Source organism: Gossypium hirsutum, chromosome A03 (genome assembly GCF_007990345.1).
Source record: "Gossypium hirsutum isolate 1008001.06 chromosome A03, Gossypium_hirsutum_v2.1, whole genome shotgun sequence".
Lineage (NCBI taxonomy): Eukaryota > Viridiplantae > Streptophyta > Magnoliopsida > Malvales > Malvaceae > Gossypium > Gossypium hirsutum.
The window spans coordinates 31,382,669-31,401,079 of NC_053426.1; the positions used below are offsets into that span (position 1 = coordinate 31,382,669).

Sequence of the window (18,411 nt, forward strand, 5' to 3'; positions counted from 1 at the left end):
TTCCTCTTATGATTTTCTTTATTTTGAATAATCTATTTTTGTACATTGAGGGCAATGTACATCTTAAGTGTGGGGGTGAACATGAAACCTAACTTTTTACATTATTCTCAAATCCCTGAATTTGGTCATGTGCTTAAGTGATTTTCTCATAATCTTGATTGAATAAATTCTGATTGATCTATAATTATTGTTGATATGTCATGAATTAGACCATGGGAATTATGCATGATTATTTGATTATAGGACATTAGCGAATCGAGCATGATAAGTTGATAATTTGAGAACTAAAATTTTTTAAACTATTTTCCTAAATTAAGGTATTATCTTGAAATCTTAAGTATACAGGAATGACATCAAAAACCCAATTTTTTGGTGAGATTTTTGAGCCTTTTGAGCATATAGCTTTCTTTCTTGCTCACTTCTTTTATGGTTTGAGTGTGTCAACATTGAACTGTTATTCTAGAACTTGCTTCGATTATACATGTCGAGATCACACGTATGATTTGATATACTGAGGTGATAAAGGCACTTAGGATTTAACCCATTTACTCCATAAAAAGCCTTCCCACATAATTAAACCCTTAGTAAACCCCCTTTGAGCCTACTAACCTTTTTTATTGATTAACCTTCATCATTAACCCATTAACCTATTATTGTTGAAATCCTCTTACTTAATTTACTTTTTTTTATCGAGATTAAATTTAATACTGTTACCTCACTATGTTAACCATTTTTTGTTACTGAATCATGAAGTATGATTTCTATATTGTATTGACTTGATTTGTTCTTAAAAAAACTCAGTATTATTATTGTAATCCTCAGCAAGCTAAAGTTGTCATGAACTCGTGTAAAATAGTTCTAGATATTTTTTTGTGGTTCAATAATTAAGTTTTTGATAGTGGGGTAATATATTGAAATTATCTCGATTCTAACCCTTGTCTCTTCAACTTGTATCCATACCTGTAACCTAAACCCCATTACAACCATGCAAAGACCTTTTGATTAGTGTATCATATCATTTACAAGTGGTGGAGATTTGATTTTCATGCAAGCCTATGGTAATAACTTTTCATGTTATACAATCGAGTGCTTAATCTTGAACCTTAAACACTTTGAGTGATTTGAGTGAATCATTAGTGAGGATGTCATCTCTTGTATATTTAGGACTAAAGTTAATTACTTGAATGGAGGAGATTACCTATAATTTTGTTATCAAAGTCTTCGATTTAGATTGTTTGAGGTTTTTAATGCCCCTGTAGTTGAATTCTCACTGTATGATTTTTGTGGACTAACTTATAACATTATCAGTAATGATTATGTGATTGAGAGGAATGAATTATAGCAGTAAATGAGAGTTTTGCTTGAGGACAAGCAAATGCTTAAGTGCGGGGGTATTTGATAAACGCTAAATTATACATTGTTTTACCCCAAATACTTAGCATATTTATGGATGTTTACTACTAGATTTGTGGATTTTGGTGCTCTTAATCCGGTTATTTCATGTTTTGTACTCAGGAGAGCACCAAGAGTCAAAAGAAGCCAAAAAAACAAGCTAAAAAAGGACAAAACGGATCAAATCGAAAAGATCACACGGCCTAAGCCTTGCCACACGGGCTGCTCACACGCCCGTGTCCTTCGAGGGTGTTGACCAAGGCTCTCACAATTCACATGGCATGTGTGACCTAATAAGGGGGCCTCTTCCAAAACTTTTCTGAAATACAGAACCACACGCTAGGAATTACTTGAAGGAAGCCAGACGATCCATCCCAAAAGCCAGAGCTACTCTAAGACTGAAGATCTCTCTCAGAATTCCTTCAGGGGTTTTAGAGTTTTCTTCATGTTTTGTTATTTTTATACTTTTGAGATGTACTCTTATTTTATTATGCACTAAACCCCTTAGATACCTAATGGGGATAAAATCTATGATGGATCTTGTTATTATTATTTGAACTGAATGATAAGTACTTGATTTGTTATTAATTATGTGTTCTTAATGCTTGAGTTAATATTTTGGGTATTAATTCATGATTTGATGTGCTAATGTAGAGGAGGAATAGACCCTGCCTAAGAGTAGATTTGGCATAATTAAGCAAAGTTGATCGAACACCTAGAAATAGGGTTACGAGATTTTACCGGATTAGGGTGAAACCTAATATGGGAGTCCATAGAGTGATTTACTGCTTCCCTAGGGGTTTTAATTAAGAAAAAAATTTCGATTAATACAACAGAGGGTTAGACGTTATTAGTCTCGATAGGGATAATAACATAGGTAAGGGAATCTCACGGATCAAGTCAAGTGAATAAATCGTCTGGTTCAGAGTCAGATAACAAGTGAAATCTAGGTGGATTCCTCCTTGGGTGTCGTCTTTATCAATTGTTTTTCTTCAAGTCTTTTTCCAAATTCTCTCTTTGCTTTAATTAAATTAGTTAATTAGTTTAGATAATTAGTTTAATAAACAAACCCTTTTATTCTTAGGCTAGATAATAAAAAGATAGTTATTACTAGTACTTTTGGTTCCCTTGGGTACGATATCCCAGTCTTGCCATTACTATACTATTGTTCGATAGGTGCGCTTGCCTTTTCGTCGTGATAAAAGTTAGTCTAGGTTTGATCTTCATTATAAATATTTAATACTTGTTACGAATCACGCGATCAGTATAGTAAAACATCCAGGATCTTTCAACTTTAGGGGTAGTTTATCTTGAAGATACACACTGCATTCCTTCGTTAAGGCTACCGTCTCAAATTCTCCAATTCTTTGTTTCTTGAACAAAATATCCTTCATGAATTTGACATAATTCGACATTTTTTCAAGTGCTTCTACCAAAAAATGTTGATAGGAAGTTGCTTGAGTGTGTCTAAAAACTTCTTGAACTGAACTTCCTATTTCTGCTTTTGAAGCCTTTGAGGGTTCTTTACTTGAACTAGTTGATTCATCTTCTGTGGCGATTCTACATCTAACGAAGTTTTAGTTTATCAGAATTAACTGGTTCAGAAGTTACCTTATCGAATTTTGCATATTCTGGTTCCGGTGAAACCGAAATTTCAACACTTGGTTGAACTTCCATTGAGTCTTGAGCATCAGCTGGCTCCTCTTCAACTTCGACAGTGTTAAGATTTAATGTCTTTCCACTTCTCAATGTCAATTCTTTACAATGTCAAAACACCTGTTGGATGGTTTCTGAGTTCAATGGCAAGCTGTCCTATTTGGTTTTCCATGTTTTTCAATATGGTTGCTTAGCTTTGGATTAAGGCATCATTTTTGGCTATCTATGCCTTCAACAAGTTTTCTAAACCATTGGAAGTTTGAACTTGAGGTTGCTTCTGAACTTTTTGGGTAAAAACAGGTGGCTGGGTCAGTCTAGGTTGGGCATAAGTGTTACTGGGTCCAGCCCATTAGTTACTCCAAGAGAATTAGAGTGGTGTCGCCAAGATGGGTTATAAAAATTGGATTGCAATCCTTGCCTTCATCGGTTTGGTTCTGATTACCCATGTAATACACGAATTCTAGGTTTGATGGACACTCTTCAAACAAATGTCCTTCCCAACAATAAACATAGGCTATATTTTCAAATTGATTGGGCGGCTGAGCTGCAAAACTATTAAACCCATTAGTTTTAAAATTTTTAAGCTTTGAGGAAATTGAAGATACTTGAGATGTAAGTGAAGTGAGAGCATCCACTTCAAGTACTCCAATGACTCATTTTCCTGACGCTGCTCAATTGGTTGGCCATTGAGAATTGTTGCTGGCAATCCTCTGTAACGCCCTGTACCCGAGACCGTTACCAGAGTCGAACACAGGGTGTTAACGGACTTAATTCATTTGCTTACATAGTTCATTTTAAATTTTCCAGACAAGCTGGCTAACTGCAGCATAGTCACTTTAAAAATCATATCTCGAGTTCCAAAACTTAAAAACTGATTCCGTAAATTTTTTCTGAAACTAGACTCATATATCCATCTACAAATTTTTTTCCAGAATTTTTGATCAGGCCAATTAGTACAGTTTATTAGTTAAATTCTCCCCTGTTTCAGGGTTCGACTACTCTGACCTTCATGCATTACGACTTAGATATCTCCCTGTATAGAGCTTCAATACTTATTCCATTTGTTTCTAATGAAAATAGACTCAAAAGGGAATCCGTACATATAAAGCATGACTTCTAATTATCTCTGGTTAATTTATAGTGAATTTCCAAAGTCAGAACAGGGGATCCAGAAATTGCTCTGGCCCTGTTTCACGAAAACTTAAACATCTCATAAAATACGGCTCATATGGTCGTTCCGTTTCTTTCATATGAAAATAGACTCATAAATATTCGATTACATAATTTATTCATTATTTAATTACATTTCTACTATTTGTAGTGATTTTTCAAACTCACATCACTGCTGCTGTCAGCATCTAGTTTAAGGTAAATTTCACCTATCTCATAGTTTTCCATGAATCAACTAGCCATTTGTCATACATAGCACCAAAATGATCGTGATTAACCATTCCAATGGCTAATCATTACCAACCATTTCCATACCACTCAATGAACAATATACAAAATGATTATAATGCTATGCTCAAAATATATATAAGCCATTTTCGCATGGCTATCCGAATATATACATTACCAAAAGGTACTTGATTAACAACAAAGGTCAGTCCTATACATGCCATTATCAAAGTTCAACTAAAAGAGTACCAAAAGGGCTTTGATAGTGTGGAAAACTTCGACTTTGACACTCCCGAGTCTGATAGTTGACGAACAAAATCTATAAAACAGAAAATCAAAGCAATAGAGTAAGCATTTTAATGCTTAGTAAGTTTAAATAATGAAATTATTTACGACTAAATTATAGCGTTCATATGACTAAATGAATAATTGCATATACACATATTCCCAAAATCATACTTACTTCACGCTTCAACCAGTATATTCGTACACAGGGGATCAAACCTAACTAAGGCCGGAAGTTTGTCAATCAATTGAGCGAATACTATTAAAAAGGAATCAACTTTCTGATACATATACGAAACATACCTTATCGTTTGGATTTTATGAGTGTATTAATTGAAATTATTACAGCAAGATCGCTCATTATATATTTAAACGGCTATTCGAAGACTTACCTCGGATGTTGTCGAACGACTTCAACGGCTATTCGATTACTTTTTCCTTTCCCTTATCAGATCTAGATCCTCTTTGCTCTTGAGCTTAATTTAAAACAATTGAATTCATTTAATTTCAAATCAAATAGGCGATTTAATATAATACATGTATATTATAAGGTTGAGGTACATATGACTTAATGGTTAACTATCAAACACCATACGCATATATATATATATATTCTCTAGTCATGCACAACCCAACTTCTTACTTAGGCATTAACAATTTTTATAGATATATGCATATCTATGTTAAGGCCGATTATATATTTAATACATTCTACAAATATGGTTATTTGTATTGACTAAATGCCATTTTGTCTCAAGTTATTCTTATAAGCACATCCATCCAAATACATTCGTACTTAAACATCATTGCATATACGTATATATACAATAACCATTCTTAACATACTTACTACTCATTTACAAAACAAAATACTCATATCACATTTATAAAACTACAAGCCGAATATACCTATACTTACCTCACTTAAACATCAACCCTCAATTTCTTTGACAAAGCACATTTCCGAAAATGATAAGGCAATATAACAGCCTTTAATCCAACTTATAATTCATACATATCACATTCCAAGTATTCACTCTATTCTATCACTTAAAATACAAACATTACTCAATAATTTCCTAGTTCAAATTCGGCAATTACACCAATTCACTAGATGATTTATTATTATTATTGTTCATTTATTCAAACTACTTACAAATACCTTAAACTATCTTAATTAACAACCATTTGTAACTTATTCATTAAACATGAAAACAACCATATATCTCTTCCATTTCCTACCATGGCCGAATGCTCAAGACACCACACCATTTCAAATTTGGTCATGGGTTAAGCAAAGAACTTAATGACTAACTCAAAAAAAATGCTAAAAAATCCAAGAATGATCAACTTACCTTGATTTAGCTAACCACCATAGCTGAATTTCTCAAAGCTTTTTCTCTTCTAGTTACAGCAATGAGGAGCATGGATGGAGAAACTTTGGTTTCTCCTCCCATTAACTAGTATTTTATTAACCTTATTCCTTATTTCATTTTGTAACATAAAATTATTAGCATAAAATATTAACACAAAATAATTATAATATGTTTTAGTCCATAACATGGCCGGCCACCATCTAGAATTTGGCCAATTTGACATGCAAGTACAAGCATTTTCTAACATGCATCAATAGGCCACTTTAACATTTGCCTAGCACATTTCTAAATTTTCTCACACAAGTCCTATTTAGTAAAATTCACTTACAATTAACAAAATTCAAACATGAAATTTTCACACATGCATATATACATATAATAAGCATCAAATATAACGGTTAATTATTTTTATGACTCGGTTTTGTGGTCCCGAAACCACTTTCCGACTAGGGTCACATTAGGGCTGTCACATCCTCTCAATGATTTCATAAGCCTCATTATAAGACTTAAAAAGGAGAGCACCATTAGCAGAAGCGTCCACTACCATCCTCGTCTGAGCATTGAGACCATTATAGAACATTTCAAGTTGGATGCACTGAGGGATCCCATGATGAGGGCGCTTCCGTAATAATTCTTTATACCTTTTCCATGCCTCATACAAGGACTCATCATCCATTTAATGGAAAGAATTGATCTTGTTCCTCAACTTCGCATTCTTTCTAGGCAGGAAATACTTCATGAGGAATCTTTCTGCTAACTCTTACCATGTGGAAATAGAATTTGGTGGCAATGAGTTCAACCAGGCACGAGTTCTATCCCTTAGCGAATATTGGAACAACTTTAATTGTAGTGCATCTTCGAGTACTCTGGCTAGCTTGAAGGAATCACTTACCTCCATAAACAGTCTTAAGTGAAGATGAGGATCTTCAGTAGGCATTCCACTGAATTGGCCCACTGTCTAAAGCATCTGGAACATGACTGGCTTCAGCTCGAACTGTTGTGCCTCGATTTCGGGTCTCCTAATACCCGGATTAGGATTATGAAATACTGGCACGACATATTGTCTTAGAGCTCTATCTCTATAATTAGCAATAAGGATAGGATTTTGAGCAGGGTTTGCTCCGTTTCATTGATTCAGATTTCCAAAGTTCATCTTTTCGGTCTTTCTTTGACATGCTTGTTTTCTTCGTTATCGAAAAGTTCTGTCATTCTCAGGGTCTACAGGGAGTTAATCGATAATTGGATCAATACTCATAAACACCTGAAACAAACACAGAAAAATTAATTAAGTTAAAAGTGAACAGAAAAATAAACCAAAATACAAAATTAATAAATTCACAAATAATGACTTTTTAAAACAGACCCCTGCAACGACGCCAAAAACTTAGAACGATGGAAATGTGCAAGTGTACACAATCACAACAAGTAATGAAGTGACAAGTAAATATCGAGTTATCGTACCCATAGGGACTGTGAAAAGAATTTATTTATGAATGCAATTAAAACAATTTGGTGAAGAAAAATATTTTGATTTTGAGGAAGTGATGAAAAACTAAAATTTAACTAAGTAAAATAAATAAGATAAAAATAAAATTTCCAATCCACGATTTCAAAAAATGATTTTAATCAATATGACATAATTGTGTTAGATTAATTACATTTCTTAACTTAGAATTACTAAACTCATATTCATGCTGTTACAAATAAATTCATGGCAACTTGGTAATTTGCTAACTACTGCTCATATGTACTTATTAAATTAACTAAATCTCTCGAATGCCAACTAAAACAATAAATCAATCTTCATAAGCACATAAAAGATTAAGTGAGGTAACAATGTATTCCTATCTTGAAATAGTTTAATCATAGTAATTTTGCAAGTTATGCAAGGCTAATGTATTGTCTAATACCATCATTAATTTAACCCTCAGCTACATTAGAAGTGTAACACCCCTCACCCGTATTCAACGCCAAAATAGGGTTATGAAGCAATATCAAACTTACAACACATTTGAACATATTTATCACACACATTTAATAAATTCATACATTCATCATTCAATCTCAATCAATTTGTCCCTAATATGAGCCTACAAGGCCCTAAACATGCTTTGGGGGTAGTTTAGGACTAAACTGAAAATTTAGGAAACTTTCACAAAACCTTAAAAAATTTTCTCAAAATAGAGGACCCACACCCATGTGGCCAGGCCGTGTATCTCACACGGCCACCAGACACGCCCGTGTCACAGGCCGTATGGACATTCAAAATGGGAGCACATGGCCATGTCCCAACCCATGTCCTACCCTGTGTCCAAACAAGTGAGCTTACTGACTTGGGTCACACAGCCAACCACACGTCCGTGTGTCTAGCCCGTGTGCCCTTCGAAGTGGCCACACAAGCCTATGTGCCAGGTCGTGTGTTAGGTCATGCCAAACTTGTAGGGTATACTAATTTATGCCACACAATCAAGTCACATGCCAGTGTGTGAGGCTGTGTAGAGCATACTGACTTGATTTTTAAAACACACCAAGGGACACACGACAGTGCAACATAACTATGTGTCACACACGGTTGAGACACACGCTCGTGTCTCTACCCTTGTGGATAAAAATAGACTATTTACCAAGCCAATTTGCCACCCAAAATTGTATGTACATACGCACCCAAATGGTACAAATTCATAGCATAAATGAACTTCTATTTGAACCTCAATCAAGGCTAAATCATACCATTTCCAATACTAACAACCAACATACTTATAAACTCATGTTTTACTCATTCAAAATATACCAAATACCAATTACTTCAAACATCAAACTGACCAAACTCAAATCTGTATTATTTGGCCTAATTTCACAAGCATACCAATGTCCACAATTCCACCATTTGAACAGAACAAACAATTTTTATTGGAAACATTCCTTTAATGAACTCCCTCGAAACTTCTATAGTAAATGGAATATACAGAATTGTGATCAATCAAATATTGCAAAGCCTCGGTATCTATTATCAATCAGAATTGGATCATAACAGAATTTCGGTCTATACTGGTACAATAATATCAGATTGGAGGGGAGGTTAGAATTAGAGATTGATAGAAAAGCAAGGATATGGGCTTGTGTAAGTAGGAAATAGAAAATATCTATTCTAGTCCTATCATCAGCTATGGGTTTGAATCTAAGAGAAATTCTAGAGAATGTTTGCTACCCTGAGATTTTCTTGTCTTTCCTGACCGATAAGGAAAAAAATTTGGGTCAAAAGAAAATGTCATTTTGGAGTTTTATCAATAATTTTCTTGTGTAGGCGGGGATCCGGTGTAACATCTCGCAATAGGGCCTAAATGGAATAGTGGTTGCGAAACCATAAATCTGAAATATAAAAGTTTATTTCGATTAATTTCTATGATTTACCGAGTTATTAGATGCATGTGTTAGAGTATTGATAAGAAATTTTATAGATTGCATGTTTAATTTGCCTATTAGGGCTTATTTGAAGAAGTTGCTATAACAGTCCGATTTAGGGCCTAAACGGAACTATGGTTTTAGAACCACGAATTTGAAATCGAAAAATTTATTCCGATTAAGTTTTAAGGTTTATTTATTGATTAAAATATTGTGTAAAAATATCGTTTACTGATAAAGTGCTTAATTGGACTTTTAGGACAAAATTTTAAAGAAAGGCCTTAGGGCATTTTAGTCATTTGGTAATTAAAAGAAATAAAAAGGGAAAATAAAGCCAAAATTGACTCATCTTTTTCATGGAGGCCGAAATTAGCATGGAGGAAGCCATGGCTATGGTTTTCAAGCTTTCCAAGCTCAATAATCCCGGAAAACGAGATTTGAATCTAGAATGGGAGAAAAATCGAAAATCGGGAAAGTTGGTAAAATGGCTGTTTTAGTATCGAGGTAAGTTCATATGTATAATAAGCATTAATTTATGCATGTTTCAATTTAAAATTAATATATTTACTATGATTGCCGAGGTGTTGAAAGTAAGTATAATTATGCTGATTTAAATGTTCAATATTAATTCGACATGGAAATGAGAAAGTATGTAAGTTTGTATGTAAATAATACATTATCTTTATTATGTTTTTGTATTTCAGCATATCTTATGTATTGTAGCTGATTTTTGAATCATAATTAACTATTGGAAGTATGGAATCAAGTATTAGAAAGAGAGAGAAATCCCGGTTGAACCTTCGGAAAGATTGGATGATACAGATGGTATGTAGCTAGGTCACATGTATGGTGCTAAGTGCACGTCATGTGTACAAGAGAGCTACGAGACATTATGATGTAGCTAGGTCGCATGGGTGATACTATGTGTACACCATGTAGACAAGAGAGCTACGGGATATATGTAGCTAGATCGCATGCGTGGTTCTAGGTGAAGGACACCATGTAGACAAGAGAGCTACGAGATAAACTGGCTAGGTCACATGGGTGGTACTAAGTGTTCACCATGTGTACAAGAGAGCTAAAATTATGTGTACAATCGAGCTAGGTCACATGAGTGGTGCTAAGTGAAGGCTACTATGTGTACAAAAGAGCTTCGATTTTAAAGGTGGACTGTGTGCGATACCATCGCGTATCTGTTATTATTCCGAAGTGTTCAACTGGAAAATTGATTAAATGAAATTGTGTATGACTTTGTGAAGATAAGTGTAAGTATATACGTGTGTAACTTATGAGTAATATGCTTGATATATGATTGGAAATTGGAAAGATTGGTTTGGGTAAGTGATGAATACAATTAAAGTGTGAAAGATCAGAATTGACAATAAAACTGTTCTAGATAGTTGCAGTGATGAGAATCTAAAAATTTACCAAAAATAGTATAAATTGAATCAAAGACTGAATGAGATATCAAATTAGATCTTAATGAGTCTGTTTTCATATAACAGAAACAGAACAAGCAAAGGAATTCTATATTATGAGATATTTAAGTTTTTGAGAGATTGGTTCAGAATGACTATGTGATCCCCTATTCTGACTTGGAAAAATCATTAACAATTGTAAAAAAATAATTAGGGGATATAATTTATATGCTTGAAATCCTTAATGAGTATAGTTTGAAATAAAATAAATGATAACATCATATGAGTTTTTTACGAAGAGAAAATTTATTTTTAGTGAAGAGTGGTCAGGGCAGTTGAGCAGTGAAACAGGGGTAACTTCAATGAATAAACTGTTCTAATTGGCTAGACCAAAAGTTCTGAAAATTTTATGGTAAGAGTATACCTGAATATAGTTTCAATTAAAATTAACGTTTTGTAATTTTGAGTTTTTTAGCTCCAAAAATAAATAATTAAGCTGCTGGTACTCTGCTAGACAGCTTATTTTGAACTTGTTTATAATTGTAATAGTGAAAGTATGTGTGTTTGTGATGGTAATGTTCCGGGAACATATTGTGACTTTGTTTAATGTATGATAATGTATTGTTTATTAATATTTACATACTTACTTACTAAGCTATAATGCTTACTCCCTTCCTTTCCTTTTTCCTATAGTGTCGCAGATGTTAGCTCGAGTTGGAGGTCGCTGGAGGTTAAATCACACTATTAAACTATTGATCGATATATAAACGTTTTAAAGTATTTTAAGTCTTTGGCATGTATGGAAACTCGTTTAATTGTTATTAAGTTGCTAGGAATTGGCTTAAAATACTGACCTGTGTTATTTGAAGGTCTCTATTGTATAAAGTCATTTAATGTAGATAGTCTTGATTATGTTATTAATTATGAATCGATTTTTATACGATGATTAGTGATTAAGTCCGGTAATGCCTCGTACCCTATTTCAGCGTCAAACACAGGTAAGGGGTGTTACATCCGGTATTTTCTGAATCCTTGTGTAAGAAATTACAAAAGAAATTCTTTCAGCAAAGATGTGAATTAGGAAGGATTGGTCGATGAAATATGAACCAGAGATTGAATCTTAATATGCCTTAGAACAATACATTTTTGTTACCACGAGATATATTGGCAGCTGCAGATCGTTTGATTGGAATGAAATTTGGAATGGGTACACTTGACGGTATGAATCATTTGAAAAAGACTTAATCGCGTAAAATGTAAAAGTGGCTTGCTAATTGTTAAAATGCTTAATTGCTATGTTTATTTAAATGAAAGGTCCTTATGTTGATATTTGACCATTGAAAGTATGTGTGGACATTAATGGCCTTAATTAAAATGAATTATATGTTTATTTATAAAGGGGAAAATTAGTAAATGGTGAACTAATATGTAATAAGTAAAATAAAATATGATAATGGATGATTCATTCATCCTTATTGCCAAAAATTAAAAGAAGAAGAAGCCAAAGCTAGGTTTTGATATTCGGCCCTTGCTCACTTTGATTTAGGTATGTATTTTGTTCAGTTTTTGATAATTTCTACGTTTTTGTGATCGTTACTCTATTCTATCAAGCCCATGCCTAAATTTTTTATTTGGACGATTGTTTTGAGTTATTTCATTGTTGATTTTGTGATTTTTGTAATGTTATTTGATGAAATATGGAAGCTTGATGATAGATACATATATTTTGTATTGAGATTTTTGATGAATTTGAGTAATTTGGGCTAAATTGTGAAAATGAGAAATTGAGGAACTAAAATGTGAAATAAATGAAATATGTGGACTTATATGAACTACATGAAAATTCGGCTAGGCATGTGTAAAAGAAAATTTTGTGTATTTTGTGATTTTATGAATTAGGGACTAAATTGTTAAAATGTGAAAATGTGAGGGCTAATTTGTAAAATGCTCTAAATGTGTGTATATGGATTGAATTGAATGATTTGTTGAATAAAAGAGTTAAATTAGAATTTATATAGATTAAAAGCCAAAGAAAACAGAATTAGACCGGGGAAAGTCGAAAGTCGTTGAGTAGTCGATTCCGTTCGTTCGAATCCGTATGACGTAAGTCGATATACAAATAAATGTGTTAAATTGAATTATTATTGCTCATATGATAATTGAATTGCGGTAAATGGATATGAGAGCTGAATATATGAAATCCGAGAAAGTTCTGATAATGTGACGACGTTTGAAAGGTCCCGTATGAACCATAGGAATAGCTAGGATACATATGTCATGACATAGGATTTTTGATATGTGATTTTGTGTAAGACCTGGGACGTTGGCATCGATTTGAGATTTACATGTAAGACCATGTCTGGGACATCGGCATCGTATTTGATTTTGTGTAAGACCCTGTTTGGGATAGTGGCATCGATACTTGATTACATGTAACACCACGTCTGGAACGTTGGCATTGTACAAGCTTTTTGAGTTATCTGCGAATCCTAATTGATTCCGTACGGTTCAACGGGTATTTCAAGAAATGAGTAACTATGTGGTTATGTATCGACTTAGGTACATTTGAAATGTATATCATGATTAAGAATAAAAGGTAAGTATTTGAACATATCTGGACATATGAAATATGTATGAGCTATATGAGATTTAAAGATATGTGGTTATGGTTTGCCATGATCTATATGATTGAATTGAATTGAATTTATGTTATGTGATAAGTTTTTTTTTATATGGCTTACTAAACTATTGAAAGCTTACTTTGTGTATGTTTTCAATTGTTTTTAGATATCGAAGCTACTGAGAGCTCAGGGATCGTCGAGGATTATCACCACACTATTGAACCTTATTTTTGTACCCTTTTGAAAATGTATATATCAAAGTATGGCATGTATAGGCTAGGACTATTTTGATATGTTTTGTGATGTATAAATCATGCCATGTGATATGGCTAGATTAAGTTGTGTTAAGAAATGGTATATTATGATGTGTTCATGGATGGCCAAGAGAATTGGTCAAGTTGGTAAGTTTTTGGTATGTACCTATTTTTGAATTTGGTAAGGTTTTGGTATGAGAATGAATGAAATAAATTGTAGTTATGAAACATATGTTTTAGTGTGATTTTTGGTATTATTTGGTATGGATTAATAGCACGAAATTGGTTGATTATTATATGGCATGATTGGTGTATGATTTAGTTGTGAATTGGTTGAAAATTTGGTATAAAATGATTTAGTTTTGATGCTTGTAGGAAGGACCCTTAATGGGTGGCATGTTGGCCTTGTAAATGGCCTATTTTTGCCCACACGGGTAGGGACACGGGCGTGTGTCTCAACCGTGTTGCTCAAGGGCCATTTCGAAATGAGCCTGGGCAAACCACACTAACACACACACAGGCGTGTGCCAAGCCGTGTGGCCAAGTCAGTTTTGAGCACGAGCTAGACACACGGGCGTGTGACTGGCCGTGTGACTCAAGTCAGTAGCCTCCCTAATTTTCACACGGCCTGGTACACGGGCGTGTCTTGTGGCCATGTGGACAAGTCAATATGTATGCCCTATTTTGCCACGGCCTGTTAACATGGGCGTGTGACCTTTGTAACTTATAAAAAATGTTTAAGTTTTGAAAAATTTTATATCTACTCGATTTAGTCCTGACCTCTTCCTAAAGCATGTTTAAGGTCTCGTTGACCTAAGAAAAAGACTTTATGTTGATGTTTGATTATGATGCTATGATGTTTGTGAAATGAATGTGAAATATTCCGATATGTTCGGTAATGCCTTTTAACCCTAGTCCGGTAACAGATACGGGTTAGGGGTGTTACAATAATACCTAGAGCCATCAAGCATCACCCAACCATCATACGATTCATATCACAAAGCATAAACAGATATATCAATACATGATTCAACCATACCAAAATAACCCAAATAAGCCATTACTCAAGGCTATATATACAAACCAAAACATGTACATTTACAAGCCAATTCAATTGGCCAAAATCATTACTATTACATAATCAACATGAATTAAAGTCCCTATATATGCCATATACTTAAAATACAAAAGTTCATAGGTACCAAATGATAGGTGGATAGTGTGAAGCGATCTCCGACGATCCCCAAATTCGAGCTAGCTTTGAATTCACAATAAAACATAGAAAAGCAAACAATGTAAGCTTTAAAGCTTAGTAAGCTCGTATGAAATAAACTCAATATAATCATATACACACAATTCAACAAGTGATTATAGATGTAACACCCCTTTCCCACATTCAACACCGAAACAGGGTACGAGGTATTACCAGAACATAACACATACCATTAAATAAAATCGAGACAGAAATATGGCATCCAATTAGATTATGAATCATTATAACATATGCCTTTAACAATATTAGCCAACTTCAATGGCTTTGTACAAAATAATTGGTCAAATACTGTAACCAATACTTTAAACCTAGGCAATTATGACACGTAACAAAATAACTAAGCCTACTATACATGCCATTATTCAAAATGTTTAGTTCAAATACCAAAAGTATTGATAGTGTGGGCAGATCTTCAATGATCTCTAACTCCTGCGCTAGCTGGATGACACTATAAGACAAAAGAGAGAAAAAAAAGTAAGCTTATAGCTTAATAAGTAAGTATATAAATAATAAATAAGGAATCTAATATGTTTACAAAACAACTCAATTATATCTATTTTTAATTTTACTATTTACTCCAATTTGATCAAGCTGTCCCTCCTGCATCATGTTCACTGAATAAATCATAACTCGAGTTACGAAACTCGAAATTCAAATCCGTAAAATTTTCCTGAAACTAGACTCATATGACTTCTTACTAATTTTTTTTCTAGAATTTTTGGTCCAGCCAATTAGTCCAGTTTATTAGTTAAAATTTCCCCTATTATACAGCTCGACTAATCTGACCTCTGTTCACTATGAATAGATTTTATCCCTGTAAAAAAGTCAAATAGCCATGAAATTTGTTTCATTTAAAACTAGACTCAATAAGGAATCTAGAAATATAGTTCTTAATTATTTTTTTACAATTTTTAATGATTTTTCAAAGTCAGAACAGGGGATCACATAGTGATTCTGAACAAGTCTCACAAAAATATAAATATCTCAAAATATAGGATTCCTTTACTTGCTCTGTTTCTTTTACATGAAAATAGACTCATTAAGTTTTAATTTCATATCTCATTCAGCCTCTAATTAAATTCCTAATATTTTTGGTCATTTTTCAAATTCACGTCACTGCGACTGTCCAAACAGCTTTATTATCAATTTTGATCTTTCACACTTTAGTTGCATTCATTGCTTATCCTTAACAATTTTTCCAACTTCCAATCACATATCGAGCTTATTACTCATACGTTACACATGTATATTCTTACACTTATCATTACAAGGTCATACATAATTTCATTTAGTCGATTTTCCCGTTGAACACTTTGGATCGAGTCCCCGATGCTTGGTGGTTTCTGCACGTAGTTCCACCCATGACATAGTTCGGCTCTCTTGTACACATTGTGAACATGAGCACTTAGTACCACCCATGTGACCTAGCCACTTTATCTCGTAGCTCTCTTGTCTACATGGTGTCCTTCACCTGGAACCACACATGCGACCTAGCTACATTTATCCCGTAGCTCTCTTGTCTACATGGTATACATCCCGTATCACACATGTGACCTAGCTACCACATAGTATCTCGTAGCTCTGGATTCCGAAGGTTCAACCAGGAAGTATTTCGCTTTCTAATACTTATTTCGATTCTTCCAATAGTCGATTATGATTCAAAATCAGCTACAATATATAAAATATGCTGAAATATAAAAATGTAAATAAAGATAATGTATTATTTACATACAAACTTATCTCGGAGCAAAATATAGAAATTTTGCAATTTAGTCCAAAATCTTTTCCTTCCCCCGTTCGAGGTCGATTCCATGCCTTTCTTGATCTATAACAACACATTTAGCTCATTTAATACTCATACTATCTATTTCAATCCAAAAATCATATTATGGAAAAATTACGTTTTTGCCCCCTAACTTTTACAAAATTATGATTTTGTCCCTAGGCTCGGAAATTTAATTTCAGCCCTTATTCTTATGTTTTATGACATGCTCAACATTTTTCTCTTCTATGGAAACATCAAATTCTCACTCTAACATGTATTTATGAACATTAGGTATTTTTATCGATTATGCAGTTTTGCTCGTTTTCGCTAAAAATCGCTTAGAAAAGGTCGTTCTCCTAACTTCAAATATTCATATTCTACCATAAAACATCAAAATACATTCATATCATTGATGGGTAAATTTTAAAACATAAACCTTAACTCGAAATAATGGTAGAAATAGGTAGACCGAGCTGTGAGGATTTCAAAAATGTAAAGAACATTAAAAACGGGGCTTGAATGCACTTACTATTGAGCTTGAAAGCTTGAAAAAAAACCCTAGCTATGGTGAACATACAACTTTCGGCCAAGGAAGAAGATGGATGGACAAAATTTTGGCTTATTTTTCCCATTTTATTTCTTTTAATTACCAAATGACAAAAACACCCTTAAGGCCTTTTTTTAAAATTTTGTCCTATTCATGCCCATTTTTTTCCATATAAAGTATAATGGTCTAATTCTCATTTAAGGACCTCTACTTAAAACACCCATTTCAATCAAGTACTTTATGAACTAGAACACACATTTTTCACCTATTTCAATTTAGTCCTAAACATCAAATTAAACACCCAATCAAAAAATTTTCAACCTCGGATCCGTAGTTTCAAAACCACTGTTCTGTTTTGGCCCTAAATCAGGCTGTTACAACTCTCCACCTTTTGGGGATTTTCGTCCCTAAAAATCTTACCGGTAAAGAGGTTTGGGTATTGGTTTCTCATGGCTTCCTCCGGTTCCCACGTAGCTTCTTCTACTCCATGTCTTTGCCATAACGCTTTCACTAAGGCTATGCTTCCCTTTCTCAACTGTTTCACTTTTCGAGCCAAAATCTTAATCGGTTCCTCATCATAGGTCAAGTCTGATCGAATCTCAATTTCTATTGGAGAAATCACATATGAAGGATCAGAACGATAACATCACAACATTGATACATGAAACCCGTTATGAATTCTTTCTAACTCTGCCGGCAAAGCCAACCGATATGCCACTGGTCCAATCCTTTCAATAATCTCGTACGGCCAAATAAAACGCGGACTCAACTTGCCTTTTCGGCCAAATCTCAGAATCTTCTTCCATGGTGACACCTTCAAGAACACTTTATCACCCACCTGAAATTCAATCTCTTTTCTTTTTAAATCTGCATATGACTTTTGCCGATCTGAAGCAGCTTTCAAGCAATCACGAATTACTTTTACTTTCTCTTCGATTTCTTTAACTAAATCAACTCTGTGGATCTGTTTCTCACTAAGTTCGGTCCAATATAAAGGAGTCTGACACTTGCAACCATACAAGGC

The 18,411-nt window shown here is 33.8% G+C and overlaps 1 non-coding gene across 1 annotated transcript; it reads left to right on the forward strand.

The window, feature by feature from the left end:
• The first annotated feature begins 6,709 nt into the window (after positions 1-6,709).
• LOC121225371 (small nucleolar RNA R71) lies at positions 6,710-6,816 on the forward strand. The gene has a single exon (XR_005923234.1). It is a non-coding gene; the product is annotated as a small nucleolar RNA R71 (small nucleolar RNA).
• The last annotated feature ends 11,595 nt before the right edge of the window (positions 6,817-18,411 follow it).